This window comes from Lepisma saccharinum, chromosome 3 (assembly GCF_977018435.1).
Source record: "Lepisma saccharinum chromosome 3, izLepSacc3.1, whole genome shotgun sequence".
In the NCBI taxonomy this organism is placed as follows: Eukaryota; Metazoa; Arthropoda; class Insecta; order Zygentoma; family Lepismatidae; genus Lepisma; species Lepisma saccharinum.
In genome coordinates this window covers 32390907-32411235 of record NC_139231.1, presented here as the reverse complement: position 1 = coordinate 32411235, position 20329 = coordinate 32390907, and positions in this window count along the sequence as shown.

The following is a 20329-nucleotide window of genomic DNA, read 5'->3' as shown; positions in this document are numbered from 1 at the left end:
CAGGGGTATATTTTGGTTCGAGTGTATTTCTCGGAAATTCCGTTAGGGCCATCATTTGAACTGCTAATTGCAGGCACTATTCTCAGAATCAACACGTATTACATGAGAAATACGGCAGAGGTGAAAAATAAAGTACGCATGGAATCTTGATTTTTGTGATGTGAATTTCATAGTTAAAAAGAAAAATAGAAGCACTATCAGAAAGAAATGCAGAATTTTAGAGAAATCATTATGAATGTTTGCCTTACAATATGTCTGTATTACTAAAATAAATCTAGATTTGTTTGAATTGTTGTTTTAAGTCCACTTTATGCACAGATAGGATAATCGGGACTGGACCTACAGTTTAAAGTTGGATCCGAACCGGTGTGCTAAGTACTTCCACCGGGTGTCGAACCCAGGACGTCTTGATTACAAGACGATGGCATTACCACTACGCCATCGGGGAAGCCCTCAATGAAAGCTAGAGAAGTGACGAAAATACCGTATTTTATGTAGCAAATATGCACAACTACATATGTATACATAGATCAAGATGTGTACAAACATGCAACGTAACATCCAACAAAATGAAAAACTAAGTAATTTCATAGAAATGCGAGTTCCATTGAATAATTTGCAGAAAGAAGTAAGCCATTGAATTGTATTTGTGTAACCAGCCGGTATTCACGTTAAAAACTGCTCCCAAGGACAAAAATCCATGACAGAGAGACGTGAAGAGGAAAAATGGTTCCAAGAGACAGAGAGATAAGGAAGGGTGAGCTGATGCTGATAATAGCCCCTCATCAAACACTCGACTTTGCATCCCAGCGCTTTTTACGTGGAGGTGTCCATTACTTTTTTTTTTCACTCTGCATAGAATCAATGGAGAGGACCTCTTCTGGGTTCATTTGACCGATGGGTGGGAATAGCAGTGTTGCCAATCGCTTTGGGCTCGATTAACCTTTAGTTTGAGATTTCTCTTTTTTTTCCCTCACATTTTCACTCCATCATAAGCTTAATATTTTGTTTCGTGTGTACTACATGCACATGTAGGCGAATACGGACTTGACATTGGTTTATGCGAGACCCTTCTGTTGTGTAGTTATGGTCCTCTTCTGTAGATAGCGTGCTCAGTTTCGCTACCGAAGGTTCCGAGTTCGACATTGCTGTTTCCTTGGTTATGTAATTTCATCACTACGTACAATTAATATTCACGCTCGTTGTGAGAATTTACACCGCGTTGGACCTTTGGCCGACGCCAGCAAAGTCGATTTCAAAATTTCCTTCGCTTTCGAAAAATCGTCACGATTAATCCAAATCCTAGAAAATTATATCTGTTTAGAAGTGAAATTTCCTGTGGTTTGCTTTCTTTGCTCTGCTCTAGATGTATGTAATACAGGGTGAGGCAAAAAGATGTTAACACTGTATGGGAGACTAAATATTTATTTGTTTTTTGCAGATTAAACCATGGCGGCCCGATATTCCATTGAGGAACGCAGGAAGATAGCTGCCTGGATGGAGGTATTCCAGTCCCCACGCATAGTACAATAAAAATTCAAGGCCTGGACCGGACGGGGTCCGTTCAAGACGATTGCAAGGGGAACAGCGGTAGAAAAAGATCTTTCCGAACGAAAGAGAATATCATCTGCGTCCAGGAAGCTATGTTAGCCAGTCCAACCAAGTCCACGCGCAGACTTTCTCTAGAAACTATCATTTCGCAAAGGTCACTGAGTAGGATTTTGCATCGTGACTTAGGAATGAAGACATACCACTTACAGATTGTGCAGCAGCTCACAAACGCGGACAAGCAAGCACATGTGAAGGCTACAGAAATTCTCTTGGAAATGGTGAACATTGAGCCTGACATTCTGTTCATGTTTTCTGACGAAGCAACATTCCACATCAGCGGTCATGTGAACAAGCACAACTGCATCATATGGGCGACTGAGCACCCGAAGGAAGTTCGAGAGCATATGCGGGATTCCCCTAAGGGGAACGTTTGGTGTGCCGTGAGCAAGTTTGGAGTGATTGGACCGTTCTGTTTTGAAGAACAGACCGTCAGGTGAGAGAATTACCTTGCCATGCTCAGTACGTTCATGGAGGAGAACGTACCACTTGCCATTCTCCAGCGAGGGTATTTTCAGCAAGACGGCGCCCCTGCCCATTACAGTCTGCTGGTTCGGGATTACCTGAACGACACGTTCGGTAAACGCTGGATTGGTAGAGGTGGTCCTCTCCCATGGCCAGCACGTTCACCCGACCTGACGCCATGCGATTTTTGGCTGTGGGGCATGGTCAAGGAACGGGTCTACGCCAGCAAACCTCGCAACCTAGACGACCTGAAACACCGCATCACTCACGTCATCGCTGGAATTCCTGCCCAAATGGCCCAGAGGACCTTACAAACAACAATGAACAGACTCAATGAGTGCATTGATAGGGATGGGTGCCAAATTGAAACCCTGTAACCAAATCCCTGCTTGTAATTGAAAGTGATTAAACACCCATTTATTGTTAACATCTTTTTGCCTCACCCTGTACCGAGGTACTGTAACCTTATTTTCAATCACAGATACGCACGGAACCAAATGTGTTGACTTCAGTGACATATTAAATGGCACAAACTGCTAATAATGGACTTTTAGTCAGAGGCGGCGACAGAATTTCTGGTATCGGTGGCCCACTGGGTGGCTCTCAAAGATTTGGCTGGGCCACAACTTTATAAACATGTATATTGATATTCACATTGTTCAATTGTAGGTTCAACTACAGTTCACAACATAGCACAATAATAATTCAAAAGTATAAAGGAATTAACAGTTTAATATGATAATGAGAAATTATGAAACCTTTATTACCCAATAGATATCCATGATCAAAGCGTTAATACACAGTCTACGAAACTAGAAATCCCGGATTCGAATCTTCTGTTTCCCATGATATTCATCATATACACCGTGTCCCAAAAGTTACTTTACAACTTTGATGTCACACAGCACAACTTGTAATTGACATAGAGGAATATACTTTGTTGTAGGTGATTCACCAATGCCAATGTGATGGTGCACCATCACACTGGACCTTAGACGTGAGAGATGACCTGGACATGCCATTTCCAGCATTTTGGATTGGAAGAGATGGTCCAATTGCCTGGCCTCCTAGATCTCCTGACATTACACCCCTGAACTTATTTTTGTGGAGCTATGTCAAAGACGCAGTGTACAGCACTCCTGTCACTGATCTTGACGATTTGAAGGCCAGAATAAGAACTGACATTACCACAGTTGACAGGGCTGCTACAATAAAGAGGGTATGGGAAGAGTTGGAATTTCGATTAGATGTACGTGCCACCAGAGGTGCACATGTTGAAGTAGACTAATACACAATAAAACTTCATGCGTTGGTAAATCAAATGAGGCATGGTATGTTTCTAAATGACAATTGCAAGTTGTGCTGTATGGCATCAAAGTTGTAAAGTATCTTTAGGGACACCCGGTATATCTATTTTCATTTTTTTTCTATCACGAAATTTGTCTATTACATTTTGACAGAGTAGACCAACCTGATTTTGAGTTAGTCATGACCCACTATGGTCGGGCACGTAGCCCTGGGGTGAGGGGGGGTGGGCTGAAGTTCCCCCATTTACCCAACAAACTTTTCGTTTTCAAACCTGCCGCTTAGAACCCTCTCCGAAATGAAATTCTGCGTACGGAATATATTTATGTTGTTTTTTATAACGATTCTAAACAATACGAGATCAGCCACACACACCCTGAAATAAAATTCTGGCTACGGTCCTGACTATCGGCCACCCTTGGTGCCGATTCTGCTTTTGGTGCATTAAAATACACAACGAAATGCATAAAAGTGTACTTGTATAAGCTGCTGTTCAGTGTGATGCACTAAAAATGCATAAAATTAGAAAATCAGACCCGATCACACTTTTAGCTGTGTCAATTGATATATACCAAAAATGCATCAACTTTGTTTTCATGCATTTGGAGTTCTGCATGTATCTATGCAACAGCGTGCATCTATGCGAAAGCAAACACGGAGGGAGATTAACTCACTTCTTGAGCAAGTACTCATGAAGGATTTCCAAACATTTTTTTTTTAAAAAAATTCTAATATTACAGCTGCATGTTCACGCAGGTCAAAGATTCAGTGAGACTTTAACCTAAGCAGGCCGAAAAATTAGAAAAAAAAATCTACAAATATTCCCTCATCTAGGGAAATTTTCAGTGATGCGCCAACACTGCAACCAAGCGATAACTCTTCACTTACACTTTAGCAACAAAAGACCAGGGAGATGCGTGACTTTCGACTTGCAGGGGAGGCGGGGGGGGGGGAAGGAGCACTTTACAAAATAGCGCGTCATCACTTCCACTCGGGACTAAAGGAGCTTCTAGTTCTTCGGAAAACCATCAGAAACGGACACCTCTTTCCTCCCTCCCTCTCCCCACCCCTCTCTCAGCACAGTCCATAGGATTCTCTACAGTACAGAATAGGATATTATTTCAGTGGTTTAAACAGTGCTTGGAAGTTACAAGTTATAACAGTTACTTTCGAGTAACGCTAACGTAAACTACTTTTGTAACGAGTAACTGCACATTTCAATAGTAATGAACAAACTTATTGTTTGCTATTTACAAATGGAAAGTGAAATGTTTATCTCCACGTACATTGTTAAAATTTACCGAAAGTTTACATTATTCTACCGTTAAAATTTAAGTCTGCCGGCATGTCGATACGTAGGCCGTGTCCGAATTCGCAAGGCTTCCTAGTAGACAGTTGCCACATTTCCCGCCAGGTGTCAGTTCGAACGCACCGCAGGCGCACAATGCAGAAGCAGAACACACCAACCAAACATTAATTCTTTTCACCTATTTGTTACTTAAATTGGAAAATGTGGCATGTGATTGCTTGTTTTACAGTTGTTTTTTTTAAATACTGTATTGTCGATAAAATTTCGAGCTGTGGAACTGAGTTTCAGACCGACTATATGTTCAATAAGCATTGCCTCCACAAAGTGAAAGTTGCAATATGGCTCTACGTAGCTCTACAGCGAGTTGATGCGTGCGCTTGTCGCGTTTCATCTTTGCCCATAGCAACTCCACTTACGCCACGGCGGATTATGACGGCACGGGGATTCTGCAAGTGGAACGGAGTTTTATACGGAAGCAGCTGCCGATTTGGACACTTTTAGAAGATGAAGCAAACATGACGTCGTTAATCGCTTGGAATGGTAAACGCATTACATTCATCTATAGAGTCAGCAATTAGACATAAGAAAAACTCGAATTTAAATTTGAATATCTTGTGTCAAGGTAGGTAATGATTATACATTATAGTAGCTTGCTTGGTCCAGTCAAGTTCTTACGGGGTGTACACTTACGCCATGTAATGTTTCAACGAAAGGTATACTTTTAATTTTCTTACTTCTATATATCCGAATTAAATATATGAGATTTATTATAATTTAATTTTAAAAATATTCCAGTGTTAAATTTAGATGCTCATCCGCGAAAATCAGAGTTTGTTTCAAGTCAACTTCATGCTCAGATAGGCTAATTGGGACTGACCCTACAGTTTAAAGTGGAACTCGTGCCTCGACCGGAAATCGATCTGGGGACTCCTTGATTAAAAGGCTGTTCACGCGTTTCACGAAGGAGCGTGCTCCCAATTCAGAACGATTCGTACACTTTGGGAGTTGAAGGCATGAAACTCGCGGAAGTCTTACGGCATCAGCTGAACTACAATTTGGTAGTAAAAAAGACAAAAAAAAAACTGCCCATTTCCCAATAATTATGTACATAAAACCACCAAATATCCCAAGACGATTGAATTCATACATTTTTGTGGATACAGAGATGGCAACACTGGCCATTAAAGTTATCAGACTTTTAGAAAAAACAGTAATGAATCAAAGTGCTGCCAACTACAGCCAGTGGGATTAATCACTCCTGGAAACTTTTGGTATACTGTGTTAGTCTTCAGTCGAATAGGAAAAAAATATGTTTTTATGTCCTTGAATAGAACACTATCTGGACCTCTGACACTAGTGACCTGTGGGTTATCAAGCTTATGAAGAGAACTTCCTTAAAATTATGGAAAAGGATGGATAGCGGAGAGAAAAGTTGTCGATAAACAATGATAAGGAAGACATTATTTTGATATCCCCCTCCCTTTTAGAGACTAATCTCCAGTATTATCGTCATGGATAAATCAACACCATTAACTTGAATCTTTTAGTTTGTTGATAACATTTTCTCGAATCTTGTTAAGCTATTGGGAGGAATCTACAACATAGCAATGCTTCTTTCTCTGGGTGACGTGTGTCAGTTCATCGAATCCCGCCGCCCCTATTTTCTGGTCTCCTATAGCTGAGACTGTTTGCATCTTTTTCAAGTAGCCCTGAATTGTCCTCACCATTCTGCGTGTCACAACCTTAAAAAACAAAAAAATGTAGCCTACTTAGAGCTTCGAAAATATCAAAAGCGTCTCTACTTGGAACATTTTGATTGGCACTATATTAGGGTTACCAGACGTCCGGATTTTCCCGGACGTGTCCTACATTTTATCCTTATGTCCGGCGTCCGGGAGGAATATGAAAAATATCATAAATGTCCTACATTTTGAGCGTTACATAATATTAATTATAAAAATAGGTAACAGAAAAAAATCATGCAAGTTACATGTCTATGGACTGCGCTTCCTAACTCAATGGTGACATTTATTTTAATTCAGTCATTGCACAAAAAGAAAAAAAGTTTGTCCTGCTATTAAACAAACGGGAAAACGGAAGCAATTAATGAACAAACTTTTGGGACCACTTTCTGATAACGTCACTGTTCAATGCCTGAGCAGAATTTCTTGCCTTAGGATTTATACTGATGGAACAAGGTGTTGCCATTCTTATTCAATATAATTTGATTGTAAAGAAGGAGTATAGAGAAGAAAGATATTCAGGGTGTCTGTCAGTCAAGCAAGTCATGGTAGTCAAGAAATATTAAAGAAATCAACAAGTAGGTCAAGAAGTCACTAAAAAGGCAATAAATTATTCTTGTGGTCAAGAATTTTTGCTATCATATTGACTGATTGGTTGATTTAGTTTATTTTACTTCACTTTTTTCTGTCCTTTCGGCTAATCGCGAAGATGAAGATGAATGGTGGTAACATAACATGGATGAAGGGACAGTCACAAACATACAGGGACAACCGACACAAGCCCCACACAAGATTATACTGGCTGTGAGTCCAGACGCCAAAGCCTTGCTTGTCTGCCAAACACAGTTCAGGATACATTAATACGAGAAAGCAGATGTAATTCTCTTCTTAAATTCAGCTTCAGTTTTTATCTTAACTGTCCCTCTGGTAGGGTTTTCATTAAATAAATATTTATTTTCTTAATTACTAATTTCCAGCTTTACCTAAGTAGGGGTCGAATAAATGAACGTTAAGAAAAACGGAAAAAGGTCTAGAAGAGTTCAGAAAAATTCAAGAATTCTGGATGTTTTATTTTGGTAGACACCCTGTTATTGAACTAAAAACTACCCACATTTATTAGTATGATTGTAAGTTTTGAAATTTTGCATTTAAAAATTCATTAAGAATTCATTTCTTAAAACTGAAAAGTGTCATTTTTCAACTACCGTACTTTCTAACGTGTTCTATAGAAATATGTATTATTTATTGAGAACGTTTTGGGTCCTACATTTTGACTTAATGTCCTACATTTTGGAACAGCATGTCCTACAATTACCTTACAGCGATCTGGTAACCCTACACTATATTCATGTTCAACTACTCGAGATCGATCGGGGGGGGGGGGGGGGGCAGATTCCATTACGAAGGTCTTAATAGTGTACAGACATGAAAAAATACTTCCCCCATAGGGCCTTAATACCAGTAGTCTTATGGGGAAATATTTATTCCACAGCTGTATACTAAAGGACTGAACGAACTAGTACGTGCGAAAGAGGTTGAATTTTTGTATACGTTCCCAAGTAAGTAACCCCCCCCCCCCCACCCATTTACTCCCAGATATAGCCAGGAAAATCTACACCATTGCAACAAGGCTTCTCGCTTAACACACACAAAAAAATGACTAATGGACTGTTACAAGTGCAGTAAAAATTTATGGAAACAAAAAATTCAGTGACGAGGAAATGTAGTTTTCATTATTTTACTCTTTCCTTATAGTTGATAAAAATGACGCAAGTGCGTACTTATAACTCCCCCATAAAATAAAAGCATATACATTTCCTGTTTACGAACTCAACAACTGACATGCCATGTATTCCGAAGCAATATATTTAATTGAGAATGGGGAAGGAGAAACGTGGACTTATGTGAGGTAAAAGAAAGAGCAGGGTTGGCCTGGTTCAGACTGGGGGGATGGTCGCAAGTTAAACTCGAGGGGGCAAATATGGGATCTCGGAAGTTTTTTACTACATTATGTCTGGACAAAGAAAGCTAAGAGGGACGAACGGGAATGAGTAGAAGAGGGCTAACAAAAATCTCTAGCAATTACTAAGCTAAGATTTTAGTGAAAGAGTGCAAGGTTAGTGAAAGTGAAGAAAATGAAAGACGGTGACAGTGACGTCAAAAGTAAGCGAAGGGAGGAAGTAGTCAAATAGGAGGAGGGGATAGGAAAAAAATAATGCACATTTTTTTCCCCTCTGTTATCGTATGTATAGCTGCAAAGGCTCATACTTGAAAATATATAGATAAATTATATTATAATACACTTGTACCTCATCAGTACATAAAGCAAACAATCTCATGGAAAACTAAGGTTGCTACATTGCTCCTGTGCCATTACACTGAAAGTGATTGTAAAAAGTAAATTTTATGCACTAGCAGGCCAGCCCAGGGCAGGGCAGTGTCCAGTATGGGAAAACCGCAATGCAAACCACATTATCGGAAGGAGTGGGAAAAACTGTACAAATAGTTGACCCCTGTCGATAGTGACACGGCGAAAGCGTATTGTAAGTACTGCAAAGTAGAACTATCTGTATGCCAAAGCTACTCATCTGAAAAAAACTTTCGGAAACACAGAAACATAAAGTCAGATCTGGTTACTTCTGTTCTGCAAAACAGCAGAAAATACAGTTCAAAACGGAAAATTTAAATACTTCTAGTGCTGAAGCTGGTTTAGCTTTATTCATTGCCGAACACTGTTCTTTGCTAACCGTGAATCACTTGTCCGAATTATGTACGAAAAGGTTTGGTGACAGCTGCAGTGCTGCAGGCATTCGTCTGCATAGAACCAAGTGCACAGAAATAATAAACAACGTTCTTGCAGTGCATTTTCTCGATGATTTAGTATCTGACATCGCTAATCAGTATGAAGTGCAGTGTTCAGAGGAAGAGGAAAGTAACGAGGAAATGTTGTTTTTATAGGCAAGTACTCGAATTTTTCACCTTTTTCCTATTTTTTAGAAGTACATTTGATTTAGCGACTTTTTCTAGAGCATTTACATTTCATTTAGCGACTTTGTAGCGGATTTTCTAAGGACTTTTAGCGACTTTTACGTTCAAGTTGTTGGCAACACTGAGAGCGGGCATGCTTTTCTCGTGAGTGCAAGGTGAGGTTGTGAGACTTGGTGGGGTCCAGTGGACCCACGACACTACTTAAGTACGTTTTTCCTCAAACATACTTCTTTTGATTGATCGATCGATTGATTGATTGATTTGGTGTTTTAAGTCGACTTTATGCACAGTAAGGCTAATCGGGACTGGGCCTACAGTTTAAAGTGGGATCCGAACCACTATGTGCCTCCACCGAAACATACTTCTTATCTATTTCAGTAATAACTTCATGATGGCTGTCCGTAATCCTTGTTCGAGTGTATTAAACACACATTTCAATAATAATCAAAGTGAACCTGATTGTAAGGTCTTATTTACATTGTTCATTAAGAGTGAATAAATAAAGGTCCAAATATTAAGAATATGTGTTATAGTTGATTTCAGGATCGACGAATTTTGTTTTATGGAATTTTGAAAAATACGGGTCCAGTGGACCCACGACATCAATAGTGTAACATTTTTTCACGGCTTAAGTGTTAACGCCAAAAAGTGCAGGTATAGGTGAAATCAGCGTCAAAGATTTATTAATACACTGCATTAAAATATAAATTACGACCAACAATTCAGTAAAGTAAAAATGAGCACAACATATAAATGTCACAGTGTCTGACTTCCACACTGTCGGAAGGTAATATGTTGTTTTAATATTACAATTATTTGGCATAATGATAAAAAATATTTGATAAGGATTGTACAATAATAAAAACAACATGAAGCAAAAATATAGAACTACGCGTACGTTAATGATACAACAATTATATGATTATACGTATCCTAAATAATAACAATAATAATAATCATCACTGTTGTTGAAACCCTCAGTCCTCTTCATTTATAGGTAGCAGTTGAGTCTAATCCTTCGTTCTACAGTAGCGCTAACGGTCTTTATAGATGTGAGGCATTATAATGCAATCTAACAATTTGCTTTCACACATTGATTCAGAAACCGTCAGGAATGAACAATCAAATGAATGTGACATGGTCTTACGCAGTGTTACCAAACCATATCAGCATAAAAAGCTAACAATGGAGCTAAAACTATACTTTCCAAGTCTGTCTGCATGCCCTTAGATCGCTCCCAAACTAAGCACCTTTGGTTTAAATGTCATTTTCGGCGTAGGGCTTGAAGATAAAGCTCACTCACTATGTGGCTATTCATCTTTGTTCAGCTGACTTCAATAGAAATGCTGATGAAAAACAGTGTAGCGAGTGAGGAACAACGATCCATCTTATAAGTGGAAGGGCAAAGGGTGATTCTCTAAAAGCTCAAGATTTGAACAAAATCCCCCTCCCCTTCAATCCTCGTGGATATTAGAGTGCTCACTAGAGGGTAAGGGCAATGCCGCAAAAGAGCCAGGTTTAGCTTCCAAGGAGCAAAGTTGGCAACAGTGCTTTTGCTGGAATGGCTAGATCAAATGCATTTTATATAGAATAAGATATATCTCTGTTGTTGCTCAGCTACTACCATTAGTTACCATCAAATATGTGCACTTACTGTGACTTTAAGCTAAATCTTAATTTTTCACTAACAGATGGTAGCAGAAAATAGAATTAATTTTGCGATCACGTAAAGCATGAAGAGTTGCAATGTGATTTGAGCAATATCTAATATTAATGTATAATTATTGAGTCTCAGAAGAGCTGCAAACATATAGGCTATAATTATTTTTTCTTGACATCATGTTAATTGGACATATCCATTGTCCAGTGGTGGTTGGTGGGGATCAAACCTGCTACAGTCCAGTGAATTTACTGCAAATCCGGTGCGCTAACCAACCACTCTAGACTTGTATGGGGTTTTCTGATTTGGTGTTTGTTAGTATGCATCTTAGTGTCTTCTTACTGCTGAATGATGCCCTAAGTTGGAATTTTGGACCAATCCTGCTTCCGATAACCCAGGGCGGCGGTAAGGTATGTATACTGTGCCTTTTGAGTCGATTTTTGTATCTCGCTGTTTGTCTGTCTACTTGGCTGTTGATGGCTCTCTTAGTTATGCTTAGTTTTGACGTCTTTCTTTGACCACTGTTAGTGCTTCATGTGTGGGGGCGTTTGTGAAGAGACTAAATAAATAAAATGTCCCCACACATGTTTTCAAGATTATGTCAAAATAAATTTAGCTAAAACAAGCATTCTTGCATATCAATTAGCAATCTTCGTGTGTTACTTGAGTGCGATTTTCATCGATCTTTTTGCACATAAGTGCAACCTAAGTCATCAACCTGTGCGTTCTCGTTCTTACCAACAATAGGGGGAGAGAACACAGAGCGAGGTCTGAATTTACGTTCTGGAACTCCGAGGCTTGCGTTTTCTTCTCCCAATAAAAAATAAAATGTCTTCCTTTCCCCCGCTGTGGGTAGAAACCGCATATTACTAAGCTCTGGGTGAAGAACAGTTGAGAAGTGCGTCTTAGGCTGTGTTGGAGGCGGGATTAATCCCCCAGGAACATCTCGAGCCCTGAGCCAAGGGCTTAAGGGAAACTAAAGGAGGTTTCCTTATCTGATCCCACACAATACGGATTGCAGCTTTCAACACATTCTCCCAGGCTTATCAAAAAGCCTTGGAGAGTCCCGCGGGATCAACGGAGGAAGGGGGATGGGGTTGTATGGAGCAAACTCACCCCCATCGGTATAATACGATTTAATTTAGGAAGCTCGCGAGTGGAAAAACAACCCAAAGAACAACTGCTTTAGTTTCTTGTGTTGGTCTTAGGGGAGACGGGAGCAAAGTGTTAGGCTATGGCAAACATATCAGTGAGAGAAGTGTACCGAGCTCTCTTGGAACGTTCAAAGGTTTTGCTTCTTCTCTGGTCTTAGCGGTTTTCGCGGAGTGTAAGGAACGGGTTGGTGGGTACACGCTAAATGTTGCCAAAGGCTTGCAAACACGACGGAATTCGAAAATCCATGAGGGTGTAGGTGTGTGTGTGACGGGGCGGGGGAGGGGAGTAGAAAAGTAATGTTTGTGAGTAACGAGTCAATGTCTTTTCGAATAACGAACCTGCAATTAGTTACTTTTTTTAAAATTAGTAAATGTAACTCAGTTACTCTTTTCAGGTAACTAATAACGGAAGTAACAGTTACTCTTATAGTACTTACGTTCCAACAGTAATGAACAAAGTTATGTCTTGCAAAGAAAATTTAAACAAGAAGTTACTTTTAATGTTTATACTTTACGAGCAAATATTTTGAGTGACGTATTTCTTTGAAGCGTAACAGTGATTTACATACACCTCTAACACCACCTTAACCCCTACCCCAAATTTTTACCAACACTTCTCTAAAATTTTTCATTTTGGCACAAATATGTCTCTAAACTCCTTTCCGGATGTGGACTACCGTTTTCCCTGCTTCATTTACCCATTCTTATAGTGGAACCAGAAGGAAAGAAACCTGCGCAGAACCTCACCGCGCTGGCGGATGGGGGAAAGGACAGGAGGGAAGGCGCCTTCAACTCGGCTCACGTCAGTGTTGCCAGACCTATTGATTTCTCGGGAGAATCCCTTAATAAACTATTGCTATGGAACCTCCAACGGCCTTCTCAAAAACACGTTTCCTGCTCATGTTACTTGAACATGGAGGGGAGAGGTAGAGTGGAACTCCACTCAGCCATGAAAAGTGCTGTTTGATCTGTGAAATTATGCCAAACGATACTCAATTGTGGTACGACATTATTATTATATTATAACTATTACTACATTACTAATTTTAGATGGTTGTATTTTATCCCACCCGAAAATCTATTTCTATTTTAGTTATTTTACGTCGCTTTTGTGCCTCTACGGGTAAGTATGACAATATGGATGAATGAAAAACGATGAAATGGATGAAGTGCCACTAACACAGTGAAATGTCCTTGCCTTACTAGGTAGGAACACTGACTTCGTAGCGTGGGTAAATTATTTTATACATGTATGTATATATGTGTGTGTGGGTGTTGTGTGTGTGTGTGTATTTCTAGCAGATGGGGAAGATAGGTGGCACCCTAGCATAAGCGTTGCTATCTTGAATTATTGAGGAAGACATGCTGTCTAATTCACCAAATATATTTCACATACGTAATGCATTTTCTCATTATGGTGCAGGACGCGTGCCGACCCCTAACGATAGCTGTACACCGAACACCAGCAGAAGGCAAATTAATTTGTTATTGTTAGCATTCGACTTGAAGGATTGTGGAAAATGAATGTTGACATAAAAGTACCTATTATTTCACACGTATGAGTTGATTTCAATCACAGTAATTTACATCCATTATTATAATAGGGATGTAGGAACGTGATAATTTCAAACTCAAGTGGTGTTTTCTGAGAGGGCAACATTATTACGGGGTAATATGCCTCGTTTACCCGCCTGATAAAAATACATTGTTTCCCCCTCGCTGGAAAAAATCTGTGTGGACGTCCCCTTGCCCCCCAGTGCGCACGCCTATGCCGCCCCCGAGAACGTTGTTCATCCGTTACTATTAGAGTATTGGATTTTGTAGCAGATCTTCTGGTTTCACAAGGAACAATCTCCCGCAAGTCTGACCTGGCAACACTGCCCCGAGCACCGATAACGGCAGGGAAGATGCGCGAACGCTTTTGACGGAAGGTTTTTTTCCTTGTGGTCGAGCTATACCTGTGTCCACCCTCCCAAACCGACCAAAGCTAGCCCTTCCTCACCTCACGTGTATTTTGCTTTCCCCCCTTCTCTTAGCAAGTCCTTCGTTTGGCAGTCGGTTTCATGTATGTGTCCATTAGTCTCTCCCTGATCTGATTTTCGACTCAAGTGCCCTTCCCTCTCCATCAATTTCATGAATGGAAGTTCGACGCAGCACATAGGGACAGGAAAAGCAAATGCCCAAGTTACACGTACAATGATAAATTGATTGAAATGCCGTTCACGGTAATTCCAATTCTATGTAATTCGAAAGTATTAGGAACTTTGGACTATGGGGTGTAACTGTGGGGGCAAGAGGGGACAACACAATTCAGACGGATTTCTATGAGAGACTACTGGAGATAACTGCTAAGGTGAGAGTAATAAGCTATTGGTTACAGGTGGTATGGGAGGGTAACATTACGTACAGGGGTCACTGATTGTAATGCTTGATGATTGATTGGTTTAGTTTATTCTACTTCGCTTTTCTACTATTTTTCACTAATCACAAAGATGAGGATGGGTGATGATATGATGAAATTGATGAAGGGACACTCAGAAAGAACACTCATGCACAGGCCGGGATTCGAACCCAGGATACCTGGCGTTGCAGTGAGCTGTACTAACCACTCCGCCACGGAGGTCTATGACTGGTAATGCAACAAACGAGGAAAACATACGTAATTGGGATTGGGAAATATAGAAAAGAAACATTTGAAGGTCAAGTGGGATGGGGTGAGTATGGGAATCGGGAGGAAGGGTGGACACATTAGTCGAAAAACAAATCAGAGAGAGACTAGTAGATGTAGAGACAAGAAATACAAGCTGACTGTAAGATAAAGCAAGCGAATGGGAGGAGCCTCATATGGTTCTGGTTGGGAGGGGGAAACAAGTTAATACGAAGAATAAAGTGGGGGAAATTGTGTGTTCATTGTGCGGCAAGATATTTGCAATTCGAGACGAGACCGTCACGAGATAGGCTTCGACATTCAGGAGACGGGACGAGAATGTGCCAAGCCAAGTCTCGTCTCGTCTGGGAACAATTTCTAGTCTTCTCAGCAAAGCCCACACGGAGAAAACACAGGACAAAAGCTGTTTATTTGCAGGCATCGATGTCAGACACCTTTGCATCCCAACCATGAAGAAGCGAGGGAGGGGAAGAGGTTGATACCACTTAGCCGACGTTTCTGGCTTTCCTCCAGGGCATACTCAGCCTCGAGAGATCAACCAGCAGCGTCGTGTGGTTGCTCCCGCGACAACCAACATTAATATTCCGGTCCTTGTCTTTTGTTTATCGGTGGAAGCTAAAAGCCAGGGCACGGGCCAGATAAAAGGAGTGTCTTCTACCATGCGGGGTTCGCCATCCCATGGCGGCCAGAGAAAATCAGTGTGGCCAACCACCAAGATATATCTCAAATTTAGTGACAAACTGTACCGGGTAATCTCAGGATGTTCCCCATCGTTTTCTTGTCAAACGAGATTTAGGAAAGTCAAAGGTAGGCGGAATGAATTGGAGTGTTGTGATTTCATGGCGTAATTTGAAAGTAAACAGAACTTACCCACGGAAATTGATATGGAGAGGAATGCGGTAATGTTGCACTGTGTCCCTCCGCAATAAGTCACAACTGGATACAAGAAATCACGTATATAATGACGGAAATTAATGCGGAATAAACTATCTTTAAAAGATGCGCACTGTTATAAGTTATCTCAAAATTTACAATATTCTGCCATTAAAATTTAACGATCTGCATGTTGATTCATAAGAATGGGCCTCAACCTTTTTTATATTTAAATTGAATATGTTATCGTCAGAGCCCGGAAGTTCAGGCATTTATTTTGGTTAAAATAGGCAGGCCAAAAAGCATTTATAATGTGGGAAATAGGCATCAAAAGCAAAAGAATAGGCACAATCTAATATATACAAATGGATGTATGTGTGTGTTTATTTGTTGCGGCATAACTCTCGAACGCCTGGAGCGATTTTAACCTAACTTGGAACACATACGACTTGCAACCTGGAAAGAAATACTGTGGTGGTAAGACATCCCTGGCACCACTGAGGATGGGAGTGGGATGGGGCGACATGTAAAAGTAATGGAAAAACAACCGTTATTAGTGTGGAACCCATAGTTTTCGGGGTCTCTAAGATGAATAGTTACACTCGGCCCAATGCCGTTCACCCCGAAGACACCCCTGACACCCCTAGCGGTGGGGTTGGGAAGGGGGTGACATGTAAAAATAATCGAAAACTCCCTATAATAGTGTGGAATGCATAGTTTTCGGGGTCGCAAAAGATGAATTAGTGACGTTATCAATGCCGTTCAACTTCAAGACATCTCTGGTACCCCTAGGAGTGGGGGTTTGTAGGGGGTGACATGTAAAAATAATCGAAAACGACCGACATTAGTGTGGAATGCATAGTTTTCGTGGTCGCTTAGATGAATAGTGACACTCCGGATGCCGATCAACTCCAAGACACCCTTGGCTCCTAGGAGTGGGGTGGAAGGAGTGTGACATGTAAAAATTTTAGTGTGGAATCAATATTTCTCATGGTCGCTAATATGAATAGTGACACTCCCAATCCCGTTCAACTCCAAGACACCCCTGCACCCGGAAGGGTGTGGGTGGGAAGGAGGTAACATGTAAAAATTATCAAAAACGACCGATATTAATGTGGAATCCATAGTTTTCGGGGTCGCTAAGATGAATAGTGGCACTCCCAATGCCGTTCAAACCCAAGTTCATTTTACACTATAGTTAGAATTCATTATTTTTCTGTCTAATAGAAGATTGGAATAAATAAATACCCGGGTAACGCCTTGTAAACCTATAAAAAGGGGCAAATTCCAAGTCAGTTATGTCTATAATTTCATTCAAAAAGTTAAAATCTACATGGAAATTACACTTTTTCTTTCTTTTGTTGCCTTTCTTTGCACATAATTACTAGGTTTTTTCGAACTCGTAATGCTTTTTCATAACAGAAAATGATCTCTCTACTTGCGACAGAAGTAATTGGATCATACATGAAACAGGCTATTGTAACCATATTTATATCAACAAAAGAATTTCGACCTTTAAGAATATCACAAACTACTTTCAATCTTTCCGAGTCATTACATGCTTGTTGCACTTTTCTGCAACATCTAACCTCTCTTCTCCTGGCACTTCCATCAGCTGCTGCACCGATTCCTTGAAGATTTTCATGGATGCTAAAAGAGTTTCGTTTCTTTTTTTTACAGGTTTGTAATTGTCTCTGGCAACACCATAATGTGCCAATAAATAACTCTTTTTCAAAAAAGAGAAGTTACATACAACTTTTTAAAAACATTCTAAACTTTCATTGAAAATGGCAACAACACAAGAGGCATTGAAATTAAAAGTAGTCAGTAGGGTAGAAAATAAACCAAATGAAAAAGCTTGGCATCAGCCACAACATAAAAATGTATATTAAGAAAAATGTTTATCAATAAATGCAACAAGGGAAAAGAGGCATTTTGCCTAACGTCCGGGCTCTAATTATCGTGTTAGCACAGCGCGCTACGACGCCAGATGTCCTGGGTTCGAATCCTGGCCTGGACATGGGTTGTCTTTGTGAGTATACCTTCATAAATTTAATCATATAATCACTCATCCTCATTGCCGCGATTAAGCAAAAGGGTAGGAAATGTGACGATAAATAACATAAATGAAATCAATTTTATCGTACATAAAGATAGTTAGTGATTATAAATTACAGTTGCGTGCCACTAAATATGTATATTTTTAAAGATTGAGTCATTAAAATTACGTTAACTATGTAATGGTCGCTAATATTTTATAAATGGTAATGGTCATAATTTTTAGTGTAAGGATCATAACGAGACAAAGATCCGTCTCATTTGAATTTATAAACATATTTCTTGTTCTCGTCTCGGGTCTTCTCGACTCGATTGATTGATTGATTAGGTCTATTTTACTGAGCTTTCCTGCCACTTTTGGCTAATTGCGAAGATGAGTGATGCTATGATGATTGATGAATGGACACTCGCAAACATTCATGCCCAGGCTGGGATTCGAACCCGGGACCCCTGACGTCGTAGAGCGATGTGCTAACCACCAATTTACGCGGTTTTCATTTAGTAACTAATAAATTTAAAGAGGAAGATATGTAATATTAAAAGAGGATTGGTTACTTAATGAGTTAATGAGGCATCGTGCACACAAACTGAAACATTATTGATTGAGTTGGTGATTTAACTCCACTTTATGCACAGTAAGGTTAATCGGGACTGGACCTACAGTTTTAAGTGGGATCCGAACCACTAAGTGACTCCACCGGGTATCGAACCCGCGACCTCTTCACTACAAGGCGACGACGCTACCACTGCGCCATCGGGGAGGCCCCAAACTGAAACGTTAAGTAGCCCTCAGTCTCACATATATACAGTAAAACCTCGTTAATCCGGATCCCGATAAGCCGGACTTCGCTTAATTCGGACAGGAAAAAAAGAGAAAGAAAGAATGCAAGGTTTTAACTGTGGCTAGAAGTCAACAAGAGAACTTCCAAAAGAAAAGGCAGTCAACCGCTGATGAAATTCTGTTTCCCGCAGACTTTGTACTGTACTGTATAGTGTATTTAGGCCTATGCCCTTTAAATACACCATAATAAACGTGTTTTGTTACTATAAACAGATTTTTAATGCACTTCTAACTATCCTTTTAGGTTATTTAAGTTAATCCGGACTTTCGTTAAACCGGTCATCTTATCCCCCCATTAGTCCGGATTAACGAGGTTTTACTGTATTGAGATATTTCTGTACATGAGCCAGTTTCTAGTGTTTAAATTGAAACAAATAATGCATTCTGTGCTATAAAGTATGTTTCTGATTTGTATCTAATACGGTCTCGTAGGAAAAGTTTCTCCTCTCGGTTGAATGGTTATTCGCTTTTAAAAATTTAAGTGATACATTGTTTACATCGCACTCGGCCAGTACATCTGCAATTGTGTATGTGAAGTAGAGTTCGCTTCTGACTGGTTAGCCTATGCTACGCGAGATGGTAAGTAAATTAAGATCGATAATATTATATCTGTGAAATATGCCATGGGATTTAACGCTAAATAAATTCTTCACTTTACACGGTAGAATTCGATCGCAGCAAAAATTTTAAGAAAAATTCTAAGGGAAATGCTTTCGTCTAAAGTGAGCCTAAGTGTGGTAAGAAAGAAACCCGAAAGATTTCATGGAAATAAAAGAGGTAGAAATAACCACGAAAGTTTCTATGCCAACAAGTTCGATGGCTTTGTAAATAAATAATTGCGAAACCTGCCAGAAGAACTAGAGGAAAAGGAACAGCTTCGAAAAGAAATAACGAAGGCAGTGGAAGTATCTAATTTTCGGAATATCTTTGCTCATGTCCCATGCGCAGATACAAAACGAGTCTACAACTCCTAACGTGTGACGTGTAGAGAAGACTACGCCCACCTGACGGTATTCCTTTCCCAACGCATGCGCAGAAAGACTACTGCGCAGCAATCTTCTCCGAGAACATTGGAGTCCTGTTGACTAGCTTCAATTCTAAATCCCCGTTTGCGAACTGTACAATGCAAATAAGAGGGGGCGGGGTTCGATGCAACGAATAAAATGAAGTAAATGAAAGAAACACAAAGCAAATGCGGAATAAGGAAGTTTCCTTTGACACCCATTTCGGCAACAAATAAGTTACACGGTTGGTAACCCTGCGTGCCACTTGAAAAAAGCTTAAACTTCGATATAACACTTCGCTATCAGAAAAGGTCCTTTTCCCATTTGCCGAAACGACCTGAAAATTTCCTGACACGGCGCTTACAACCCGCTTACGCCGCTCTTGAAATGAAGAAACTGTCCAGGAAGATGACGAAAAGGGGAGAAAACAAGTGAGCCCCAAAGAAGTCCAGAAAAGTGTTGTTATTAACAAGTGCACGAAACCGCCTAAGTTTGCCAACTCGAGGATCTTTCCCCGCTAAAACAACGGGGAGTTGTTAGTGTCAAGGCTCTGGTCGCGATGCACTGAAGGAGTTCTTTATCTTTCGGCTTGCTTTGGAAGACGCTCCCGTCCTCGGAGACGTGAGTGCCGGAAGAAAGGTCTCAAGGGGATGG